Source organism: Pinus tabuliformis, chromosome 9 (assembly GCF_031772625.1).
Source record: "Pinus tabuliformis cultivar Carrire ecotype Pingquan chromosome 9, CPIR1, whole genome shotgun sequence".
In the NCBI taxonomy this organism is placed as follows: Eukaryota; Viridiplantae; Streptophyta; class Pinopsida; order Pinales; family Pinaceae; genus Pinus; species Pinus tabuliformis.
In genome coordinates this window covers 155,163,809-155,176,179 of record NC_142307.1, presented here as the reverse complement: position 1 = coordinate 155,176,179, position 12,371 = coordinate 155,163,809, and positions in this window count along the sequence as shown.

The window sequence follows — 12,371 nt, the reverse complement described above, 5'->3', positions numbered from 1 at the left end:
TTCGACTGCTTGCCAATCCTTCAGCTTCTCGAACTTGAAATTTGATATTTGGTTTCTTCTGCATTTGATATTCCTTTGGCTTCAAACTTCAACTTCAATCTTTGGTTTCTACTATTCTTTCTCTGTCTGTCTATCTTTCGGCTTGACGAACTTCGACTTCGATCTTCACTTTCTTCTACATCTAAAAGTCCTTTCGACTTCTCAACCTTCGACTTCCATTCATTCACGATTTGTGAACTATCCTTCTTCATTTTGTAATCGATACCAAGATCCTTGCCTTGAGGTAAAGCATTTGAAATTGTATTTATATGGGTTAGTAACTAAAGGACACGTCTATTGGAGGAGAAGTCGACCCATATATCAAAAATTATATCAGAAGGGTTGACTTATGATTAGCTTGTATTATTTACGGAAATCATATAAGAGATGCTATGGAGGTCCCACATGCCACGTCATGGCTTATCGTAATCACGACTTTCGGTAACACCGATATTCACATATAATTTCATGGCGGATACGATATTTAATAAATTGTCTTTTGATAAATCAATTAGGTCCATAGCTCTATCACAATTGGAGGTTTTACATGTCATGTTTTTAGACTTGTGAAATTGCGGATGTGATATTATATTAGGACGTTTTCTATTGAAGCAGTTGGGTCCACAACTCAAATCACAATTTTTTTCGACTCTTTGGCTTTGATATGGCTTCTCTAGATTTATTGCACTATTTGATGTTCAATTGATGATCAATTTACCTCCTACATCATTTTCTATTCAATTGACCTACTGCTTTTAATTTCTATTCAATTGACCTCCTATTGTTCAATTGATCACCTACTATTCAATTACTGTTGAATTGACCCTGATGTTCAAATTCAATTGTTGTTCAATTGACAAATTGTTGTTCAATTGACTTTCTATTGTTCAATTGACCACATGCTATTCAATTGTTGTTCAATTGACCACATGCTGTTCAATTTTTGTTCAATTGACCATGTGTTGTTCACTTGCTATTCACTTGTTGTTGTTCAGTTGCTGTTGTTCACTTTCCCATCAAAAGTGCTTGCTATATTGACATAAATGACAACCTAAATTAACATTAACTATCCCAAGGGACATCCAAGCTTGACTAAGCCTCACATAATCATGGTGAATAACGTCATATTGTGGGTATATCACTCTTCCTCTATCCAATAAAAGGGCTAGTCTTGGCTTAGGCTCAGCCTAATCACAAAACAAAACAAGTATATCATTAAGATCTCCTTGAATTAAGGATGGTACTATGTTATGTCATTAATGAAGGGTCACTAGAAAGTAACAACAAGGAAAAACTAAGCTTAGAGCATATAGCTAAAGCATTGAGAGTTAGAATAGAATTATTAAGTGATCATAGTAAAAATAATGCCCATCAGAGATATCATTTACACATGGATCATACATATCAGGCTAAATGTGGTAACTAAAGCAATCTCTTCCTACACCTATTGTCCTAGATGGACAAGGTAAGTTGTCAATGATGCATCCATGAATTACATATAGATCCATATATCTCAATTTTGAAATGATCGATGCGAAAAGAATCACAAGGGTTGAGATGACAATCAAAAATTAAAAATATCCTCTAAAAAAATCATATAGAAAGTAGGGAAACATGTCCTATGACATCAAACTTGCAATCTATGATGGGAAATCCTCAAAGTTCAATGACAATGATTATGACTTGGATGACGATGTTAAATATAATGATTATTGTTATGAAAATGATGACATTTAAAAAAGGAGAAGATTGGCCAAGGTAATTAGCATCATCATCATCATAATCATTGTTATCATCATCATTGTCATTGTAACCCCCATAATCTTTATCATCATCATCATCCTATCCTTGGAAGTTGGTATTGATGCCTTATGGTTTTCTTAAGACTTAGACCAAACTAATTTCAAGGGATCTAATATAGGTTTTGATGGTTTATTAGCAGTCATACGTACTCCATTAGGATGTGTATATGAATTATAAGGGTGGTGAAAATTAGTGATGAAAGGAAAGTTGTTTCACTAATGTGGACAACCACCTCTATGGTTTTGAGCAAGTTTCTTAATTATATAAAACCTCAACCAAAATCAACATTATTTTTAATCATAGATAAACCTTAGATTTTGTGTATGGGTCAACTATAAGATTATCTTAAAAAATAAACCTCAATAGTGTTTAACTATTTGTAATGCAATTAGAAAAATACAATATTTTGTATTATGACAAAGAATAGCCATTCTATTGAACTTCGATGGATGTTGACCAGAGAGATATTGTCCAACTGGGTAAATATTGACTTTGTCAATCGTCAATATTCCAATAGATAGATTATTGACCTAATCAAATGTCAAATATTTGATGAACATTCAATTGCCACCACATCTTTGACCAACAAAATTATCATCAAATATATGAATAACTTATCATGGGATAGCTGAAGATAATTTTGTTTGTTGGATATCTGAAAAATGTAAGTTTTTTTTTTAAATAAAAAAAATATTTGCAAGTAAAATCGAACAGTATGACTGGCCTATCAGAGTATGATATTGGATTTTCCACCCATATGCACTATTGGGGTTTAGGGGTTAATGATCACAAGTTAAGAGGATAAGGGGTTAAGGCTTAGGGTGTTCATGGATTTTAGGTCATAGGATAGGGCTTCAGGATATTCCAGGAATTTACAATTTGGATAAGTAATTGTTTGATCTTGATTTTGTTATTAAAATTCTAGAATATTCCCCAAATCCACAATTGAAATGAATTAAATAGCTTTAGATTGGCCACGTATGTTAGCTTCTTCCAACAAATTTTAACTAGATTAATTTTATGGAATTCATGATTTAAGGGTGGCAACTAAACCTCTTATCATTTGTAGAAAATATGTCATTAGTGCCCTTATTGCGGTCCACATGTTATCTGAGAAACAAGTAAGAAAAGAAGCATAGAGATTGGTGTTATCGTGATCTCTTCGTGCACATGGAGGGGGGCCTAGACAAGTTGGTCCCAAAATGTCTGTAGTGGTGTCTAGATCCTATCAATCCATTGTAGCATCACACTCTCTGTATTTTCAGATATACAAATCCAAATCAACATGTTACACAAATGTATGTATTGTGTGAAGTTTCACATTAACTCAAACTAAAACTGCTCACCATCAATCTGTGTGGATCTTCGTCAATCCTCAGACCTTCTCCCGTGTGGAGCTTGAGAAAATATGTGCATACACATATCACATTATAGCATGTTTTGGAGTACATTTACAAGATACCAAACATCCAAATTTTTATATTTTGTCAAGATTGAGGCATGTGCTAAATGCCTATTATCTACATCTCTGAAAAATGGTGTCATTACTAATTTGAAGTTTCTTGTCTTTCTAGTATGATATAATTATTACTTTCTACAAGATGTTTTTCACTCCCATTATTAAAATTTTGAAGCTTATGAACAACATATATATAGATATAATTGATGCCTTGAATAATAAAAGAGTCAATTATTTTACCATTAATAGTTTTTAGTATTTACATATGGTGTAAATTCATTAGTTCTACTGGTGGTTACTTAGGATCAACCTGAACAACTCTTTCACATGCATAAAAATAAGTAAAAAGTGATAATAGGAAGGACTCGTGCAAACTTTTCTAATCATACATGTTGAATCTACAAGTTTTGTTGTTGTTCTCAATTTCTTATTAGAGTACCTATCAGGTGACAAAGTTTGTACAAATTTTTGAAATGATACTAAATAAGGTGGACCTGATGGACTGAAGAATGAAATCATAAGACAATACTTGACTTAGATCTATAGGTGGTTGGAATAGAATCACCTTGAACTCCAATAAAAGTTTTATTTTTACAAAGGCAACATCCAACATATTATTGGTTAGCATTTTCAACATTGAAACTTGTAGTGCACCTTTTTTTCAACTTGGCATTAGCATTGGCTCAATGAAATTAATGCATGATCATGTTTTTAGGTAAACCAATGTCATCCACAATGCTTGTACAGAACATGAGTACATTCTCAAATCGACCTATCTAGGCTGATATTGGTAAGCATCTTCACTAACTATTGGGTAGATAAAGGATCTTGGTCATTGTATCAACACTCACCCCAAGGGAATATCATCTGAATTTGGCTCAAAAGTCTCCCCATAAGGCAATAATGGTGTTAAATTCACTAAATAAATCAAGGCTTTTCACTCTTCCAACATGGATATTGTGTTTTCTCCCTCCATTAATGCACCATTCTAAAATGAGAATGGAATCCCATGGCATGTATTGAACTATTGCAAAAGCATTAACGCACCCAAAACTATTACATGAAGAATGCAAAATAATGATTAACACAATTCCTATATCCCACCCTCAAAAATTAAAAGATCAACATAACTAAAGAGGATTTTCCATAAATAAGATTTTAGGTAGTTAGGGTCTCTTTCTATGGTAAACCCTCCACTAGTTGACATCACTAACACCATGGATAAAATCCCTAAAATGAAATTCCAATTAAATAAGTCAATTTCCAAAGCAAAACCCACCCAAGGTTCTCACTTATATGGCGATCAAGGGTATACTTAAGTTTGGATATCAATGCTTGAGCATGTGTTTCCTTTTCTGAATATTTATATGCACAACAACAATATCACTTGGATTTCTCTTGAAACTTGATTACTATTGGTTTGGGTACTAAGAATATACATGGATCTCATTATTAACATCCACAAAAATAAAATTCCTAATATAAAAATTTGAGTTACTCTCATTCATCTACCAAGGAAAATTTTAAGGATGGAAAATTTTCTTGAAGTTTAAAAACATTGGCGAATCTCACTAATCCCTAATATACAAACTATAAAATTTTTATTGATATATTTGTAAAATTATTCAAATTTATAATGATTTTATATATAGCCTCTATACAATGTTGGCGATTTTTAAGGTAAAATAATTTTATATTATAAAATTTGGGCGAATTGTCTTTTATAAAATTGGAAATTGGCGAATCTTTTTTATGGAAAAATCATTGAAAATTAGCCCACATTAGCCCCTAAAATTTTCCATGTGACATCTACCTAGTATTAGTGTAGGTCCTAAATGTTTCAATTTGAAATGAATATCCTAAATAAGGTGGACCAGAGGGACTGAAGAACAAAAGAACAAGACAATACTTATCTAATATCTATAGGTGGTTGGAACAATATAATCACCTTGAACTCCCGTCAATGTTTGATTCTTACAAAGGCAACATCCCATGTATTATTGACTACCATTTTCAACATTGAAACTTGTACTACACATGTTTTTCAACTTGGTAATAACATTGGTTCAATGAAATTAATGCATAATTATGTTTTCAGTTAAAGTATTATCATCTACAATTCCTGTGTAGAACATGAGTACAAGCTCAAATCAATTTTTCTTGGCTGATATTGGTAATCATCTTCCTAACTAGCATCCACATAAATAAAATTCCTAATATTTATTTATTTGACTAAATAAATAAATTCCACTCTGAAAAAACCCTTAAATCATCTATATTGTATAGATTAAACCACTCAAACTTATAATTTTAACAAACATCTACTCAATTTTGGACAAAATCTACCCAAAAAATATTCAGAGAAAAAAATCAAAATGTAGCTAAAATACAACATTCTAAAGCCATTATAACCCTATTGATGGAATTTTAACACTATAAATGGATTCAAATACCCCTTTGTCTCTAAATTTTAACACTGCAGATGGATTCAGAGACCCCTGTAGTGAAATGTAACACTTTGGCATCAAAATTGCAACTTTCCATTTCTGGACTGGTACATAATTAAAAATTACTAATATAAATGACTAATTCATATACTTGTACTTGTTATTTGGTCATATTTTTATTCTTGGACTATAATAATCATTTATGTTAAGCATTATTAATTTTTTCACTTATTATCTAGTCATATATTTTAATCCTAGACTAAATTAGTCATTTAGGTTAGTCGCTTTTAGTTTAGTCACTTATTATCTAGTCGTATATTTTATCCCTAGACTAAATTAATCATTTAATTTAGCCTTTTTTAGTTCGGTCACTTAAAATTGCTCAAATTTAGTAGCAATTCACTTGAAATAATTGTGGTGACTAATGTTTTTAGTCACCTAGTCATTAATGTCATCATTTTCTATTAGTGTATGTTGCTTACATGGTGATCTTCATAAGGACAAGGAGAAGAACAAAGCTTGAGTACACAACTTCATTATTTGATAAGTGTCATTTATTTTATGTTGTTGTCATCATGACTCCAAAGATTCATAAAATTCATATGGTGCAGTTATGGATGAGGATTCATATAGTTCTTGGCTCTCACATGGTTGAGGATTGCTTTTGTTAATGGTATCAAGAGAGCTTGACAAATGACTATGGGATCTTGGTTTGTTGTTCACATTGATGAGAAGCTATATTGATAAATATTGTTGGTTGGCCATGAGAATAAGTGTTATTGTAGTTATCATAAAGACATGGCTATTTGAGGACATCAATATTTTGAGACATAGCTTTTTAGTCACATAATGATGATGACTTCTTACTTTATGATGATAGGTTTCATACTCACATATGTTGATTATCATGGTTGATTCTTATACGATGTGGGATGTTCCCTAGTAATGATAAATGGTTGATATATTGAGGGTTCTTGTGGAAAGATCATATAGTTCTCGGTACGATGATGATGATGATGACTATGCTATTTTCACATACATATGATATGATCTGAATGATTTTGTGTTACTACTTGGAGATATGACACATGCCTAGTCGATTCATGGAAGTTTATGATAAGACTCTTTCTACTAAGGAAATAGAGCAAGTTGATCTTGATGATATCAAGAGGTTGATTTGGTATCTATATGCGGCATACTTTGTCACAAGATGATGATATTTAAATTTTCATATCTTGTGAATTGATGATTGACATATACAAGTTGTTGTTTTGGATGTTGTTGATAGATGCTTATGCTGCAGATCATCTATGGTGTATGATAGTTTCTGATAACTATCATGGTCTTGTTTAGATCTTTGGTATTTGTTATAAATGACATATATATAATTTTATGTAAAGGTCATGTAAATACCTATGATGTAATAATTGACATATTCAGTCATGTATGGACTTTTGAGAACATGTCAAATATGTAAACCCACTTGGTTGGGTGATTGATGTATGTATGATTCATTGGTTATAGGAAGGTCATACTCACATAGTTGAGTTATAGAGTCATGTTATTATTTCAAAATATTTCTACAGTCTCTACATATGCTCAGGGGGAGTATGGATGGTATGGTGCATCTCATAATGTACTAAGTAGGAGTTTGATCAGAGAATTCAACATGTGCCTAGGGGGAGCATGATAAATGTTCATATTCAACAGTTCATATGTGGAAGTCTTCATTTAACATTTGTCATTCAACCATTTTCCCTTGACTGTAAAGGGGGAGAGTAGCTTGATGTTTATAATAAGTTGGTGCTTGTCTTGATGTTATTTACAGGTTGTGGTGACCAAACACCAAAGTATTTTCCATCAAGTCCAAAGGGGGAGATTATTGGCATTATGATGCATGTGTTGTACTTGATGGAAACCCACTAGTAGTGGAACAACTCACTTGTATATGGTAACTAGATGAATCTACATGAGATATATCAGATGTGACAAAATGCATGGCAGTTGTGTTTATAGATGTGACAAAATATAGGGCAGTTCAAAGGAATCAGTTCAGAAGTAATGTATAATGAAAAATAACATTATAACAAGTCTATTCAGAGGTTAAAAAGTAATGGTATAGAAGAACAGGATGATAGAACAAAGGACTACAGAGCAGAATCAAGCAATTGAGGAAAAATAATGTTTTCATGTGTGTTAAGTTGTATACGCAGGTTCACTATACAAAAAGAGCATATATGTATGCACGCACTTTCACAAGAGGAAAATCGCATATGGGATGGAAAATTAAGGAAATTAAGGTGAAATAATACCAAGGATCCATACCATGGTATTAGCCCACAATATTGAGAAGAGTAATGGTTATTTGATCTTGTCCACGAATACCACAAGTTCAAAGTGTTGTTTTGGTCTGAGGGATTGAGAAATGCTAAAACTATATAAGGAGGAGAAGATCAAAGGGCTAAGTGCACAAGGAATGAATATCTTATGAAGTGTTAAATCGAAAGAAAATATGCATGTTATGGGTTTCTCATGCTTTGCTTGATCTAGACTAAGTATGCACCTGAATGTTTGATGATGGATGAGATATAATGATGGATCAGGATCATAATGACTTATTATTATGTGATTTGATAATGGACAGGCTAGATTTGAGTGCTAACAAATGTTTTCTACTTCAAATGCTACGATATGGGTATATCTAAAGTCTATAATAGTTATAAAGTAATAAGTTTTTATTTGCAGAGCTATATGCTAGTTCACCTTGGTGAAGGCACATATACACACTGGTTCGACACTTCTAAGTAGCATATGCAGAAGAAAAGCTTGTTTTTAATGGATGAATGATCAATTTGATCAGTGTTGTTGTTTTACTATTGTTTGTCAATGATGCATTCATGAGTTCTAAAAGTAAAATTGATTGATTGATTAAGTAAGAAAGGTGATCATTGCTGCTATATGTTTAGAACTCTGTATTTTGACAGTAGATATACAGAATGTCACTAGCTGGTACAGTTTTAATTCATAGGTTTTTATGATTTGGTAATTTTGGAGGTATACGTAGGTTTGATTAAAGGAAGTAGTGTATACATGTAGGTTGGCTTCACTGAAGTGGCATATACATTCTAACATAATATTATTGAGGTTGCAGTTGGTTCTGGATGATGATGCAGGTTTCTGGGTTCAGCACAATTTTTTGGTGACAGTGCTCTGATTGTTTAGGTTGACTTATTGTTGGTTGATGTAGTTATTATTATTAAGTTTTAGCTTAAATGTTACTGATGGATCCAGTAGGAAAATTTGATGAAATGTGGCCTTCATAGTGTGTTGTTGTGTACCAGGAGTATCTAGTCTGACAATTTATGAAACATGGTCCCTGGAGGATGCTGAGGTTTAGAGCCTTCAGTGAGGAATTCAAAGCTTCCTGGTAGTAGTGGCTACTGATTAGATTAGGGGGTTGGTGCTCCCTTCTAGTGGAAACTAGAGAATGAGTCAAGGTGGTAGGTCGACGCCTACGTACTAGTAAACATATTAGCTAGTACAAGAGCTAGGGGGTTGTAGCTCCCTTCTAGTAGAAGTTGGAGAATGAGAGAAGGTTATAGCCTTCTACAGGTGGGTGAATGCATACTGGTATGAGTATGCAATATTACAAGATTGTAAACAGGTTATTCTTTATATTAAAAGAAGACAGAGACAACAACAGCATGTGGTTTTTCTCCTGCATTGGGTTTCCACCTTAAATATTGGTGTTCATGTCCATTTCTTATGTGTGATGGTTTAATCCATTATTACTGCACATGGTTATGTACAATGTTTAATAAAGTATTGATGCTGATTAAATATCAACATATGATGAATTAACTGAATCATAAGTTCACTGGATATAGAATGGTTGCCTTAAGAACAGTTGCATGCACACGCAAGTTCCCTTCACTAAAGTAGAGTATATAAATCTGATTATGAAATGGAAAAATTTATTTATTTGTAAATATTGGTTCACCCCCCCTCTCAGTATTATTCCCAACAATAATATCTACATACCACAAAGTGTGAGTAGAAACTGCAAAGAGATGTTCATTTGGAAAACTATCCTCTACAGGTGTACCTTTGTCACTAATATCCATTCTAGATAGGAAATCTATAACTACATTATCTTTCCTTGCGTTATCTACAATGGTAATATAAAATTCTTGAATTAAAAACAACCATGTTGTAATATGACTAGGGATTATCGGTTTATTCATCTGATACATGATGGTTGTGTGATTAGAGTGCACAAAAGTAGGAAACCCTATAATGTAATACCAAACTTATTAATATCATAAATGAAAGCCAATAACTCCTTTTCAGTTACCATATAGTTCGGTTTAGCATGATTCAATAGATCACGTACAGTTTCTTGTCCTTCTGTTGTCCCAGAACTGCCCTTATTGTTGTTTGAGAAGAATCTATAGAGATGTGAAACGAGAGCTTCCAGTCAGGACCATGTAATATCAGAGCTTTAAAAACTATTTCTTTGATTTCCACAAAAGCTGCTTCACATTCATCTGTCCACACAAACTCTGATTTTTTAGGTAACAATTGAAAAAGTGGGAATTCTATCTTAGAAAAAAATTCTATAAAACGCCTGTAATAGCTAGCATAATCGATAAAGATATGTACCTGTGTCAGTGTCGTAGGTGTAGGAAAATTCAATATTGCCTCTACCTTAGTAGGATCAACCAAAATTTCTGCAGCTGAAAGCAAGTGTTGTAGCACTATTCCTTCATTCATCATCATATGACGTTTTAATGTACTAAGAGAAACATGTGTTTTCTTACATATTTTAGGTACTTTCTCTAATTTTTCTATACCTTCCTCAAAAGAATCGCCATATGGGGTGAAATAATCTATGTAGATTTCAACACTATCATTGATTAGATCAGAAAGAATTCCTAATCTTGCCCTTTGAATGGTAGTGGGTGCATTACAAAGACCAAATGGAAGGACTTGGTAGGAAAAGGTTCCCCAAGGGCATGTGAAGGTAGTTTTATCTTGATCCTCAAGAGATATTTGTATCTAATTGTATCTGTTGAATCCATCCAAAAAGGATAAAAACTTCTTTTCGGCTAGTGTATCAAGGACCTCGTCAATAAAGGATAAGGGAAAATGGTATTTGAAAGTCACTTTATTTAATTGCATGTAATCAACACAAATCCGCCACTTGCTATTCTTCTAAGGAATAATGACCAGCAGGGAAACCCATTGACTGTTTGATATTAGATAAAACAAAACCCACATATAATAGCTCTTGTAATTAATCTTTGGCAATGTTTTTTAAGGCACAATTCATTCATCTTTGTGGGTACCTAATAGGTGGACATTCTTCTTTAATGTATATGTGTTGAGTACATAAATCAGCAGGGGTGCCATTCATCTTTGTATACTCCCATGTAAAGGCTTCTTTATGTTTCTGGAGGACCTTCTGCAATTGTTCAGTTTGGGAGGGTGAAAGGTAAGAATTAATATTCATCATTTTCTCTAGTTCAATTTCTATAGAAATATTATGATGGGGTACAATTACAAGAATATTTCCAACTTTTGTTTCTGGTTCGATATCTTCTTGAACATTGCAACTAATGAGAGCTTCTAATAGCTGGTGGTTTGACTCAGAGATGGAGTTGGGATTGCTGAGAAAGGTGGTAATGACATCATCCTTCATTTCATCCTTAAAACAAAGAGCCTTACTAATGGTAGGGATAGGTATATCTTCTTCATTCTCAAGTTCAAGCTCTTTCATAGGTAGAGATTTTTGTATGAAGGTAAATCCTGATATATCTGATGAACTTGGTTTTGCAAGGGGTAGAGGTTAGATTCTTTGTAACTTCCCCATTGGATATTACCATATTTCCAGACTGACACCTAACATAAGCATCTACGGTTGCAAGCGAAGGTCTTCCTAAAATCTAAGGATGTCGACTGGTTGGGGATTGAGTATGTAAAACCAAAAGGTTGACATGGTATTGCCATGAGTCTACTGAAATAGTTATATCTTCCAGCTTCCCTACTGGTCTTATAGTAGACCGATTTGTCAGTTCCAGGATGGTGGGAGTTGGTTTAAGGTTTCAAAAACCTAAGGTAATCACAATTGCATAGGCTATGACGTTAATTGTTGCCCCCAAATCTACCTGTAAATCTGGGATATCAACCCCATTTGTCTGTAATATCATAACCGGATTCCCTCGATCCACATATTTAACAGGTATAGGTTTCCCTAACATTATGTCTAATAATTTTCCCATAATGTGGATAGTGATCAGTTCCTTTCGTTTTCTGCTAGGTTTCTTAGAGCAATATTCTTTAATTGTTTTGGCATAAATTGGTACGTCCTTCATATCCTAAGGTAATGAGATTTGGCAAATAAATTCTGCAGGATAATTTCTCAAGGATAATTTCTCATGATAAGATGGACCAGTATGACATATTCTAGTAGCAATTGCTTGTGAAGGGGTTTGTTTTCTCATAGGAATTTGTATTGACTCATCCCCAATTGTTCTAGTAGAATCTATAGGTTCTAGTTATGAGACTTCATCATCAATATGTTCAACAATTATTGGTGATGACTCAGTATTCACCACCCGACT